This window comes from Lytechinus variegatus, chromosome 8, assembly GCF_018143015.1.
Source record: "Lytechinus variegatus isolate NC3 chromosome 8, Lvar_3.0, whole genome shotgun sequence".
NCBI lineage: Eukaryota > Metazoa > Echinodermata > Echinoidea > Temnopleuroida > Toxopneustidae > Lytechinus > Lytechinus variegatus.
In genome coordinates, this window is record NC_054747.1 from 26,172,133 (window position 1) to 26,173,250 (window position 1,118).

A 1,118-nucleotide genomic window follows, 5' to 3' on the forward strand; every position below is an offset into this window, starting at 1 on the left:
GAAGGGTGTGTTTAATTTGAAGCCTCCCAGACCTAGGTATGAAAGAACTTGGGATGTGACAATTGTATTATCTTATTTGCGAGGATTATGGCCCCTGACGTCCTTATCCCTTCAGGACTTGACAATGAAAACTTGCATGCTCTTAGCATTAGTGTCTGCTCAACGACAGCAGACCCTTCACCTTCTTAGTTTCACCAGTATGGATGTTACAGACTCAGCAGTCACCTTTTCAGTAGATGGACTGTTAAAAACAAGCAAACCAGGGAAGACTGGGCAGAAGTTAGTGCTTAAGAAGTATGGACATGACTCGCGTGTTTGCATCTATACGCATTTGTTAGAATATGTTGGCCGTACTAGGCCTCTTAGAGGACAGGAAACCTACCTGTTCATCAGCACCCGGAAACCACATTGCCGTGTGTCTAGGGATACTATTGCCAGATGTCTTAAGTTAGTAATGTCTAAAGCAGGTATAGACATTGGGGTGTTTAAACCCCACTCCACGCGATCAGCTGCTGCCTCTAAAGTTGGCAGGACTTTACCAGTAGAAAACATTATGCATCATGTGGGATGGAGGTCAGAAGCAACATTCCAGGAATTCTATAACAAGCCAATAGAGGAAGTTGACTCGTTTGTGTCTGCGCTCTTAGGGGATACTGCAGATTCGACCAATGAAGCAACAGATTTGTAAATAGCTCATGTGAGTTTTACGTCAAACATTTGTCTTTTCAGTTATGGTTTCGAGGCCAGAATTTACTTTAAAGTCTCACATTAGATCGAACGTACACCGTTCGAAATAAAATGAAGAGATTAAACGAAAACTTACCTGTTTGAAGTTTGATCTCCATTTTATGAAGTAGGTGTAGTGAAGAGCTAATGTGCTCTCCGCTCCCTCCCGTATTTGGTTAACTGAAGGTCTAAGAGGGGTTATAGCTTCACACACCTACATACTTATACTTATAAACCTCCACGTAGTGGATGGGAAATTTTACCCAGAATTGGAAAACTAATCCAGTGGGCACTACGTGGGGTTTTTTAAACTCTGTCCTCACGTTGAATTGTGGCAAGGCGCATGCGCGGGGCGGGCTTCTCACATTAGCTTTCTACACCTACTTCATAAA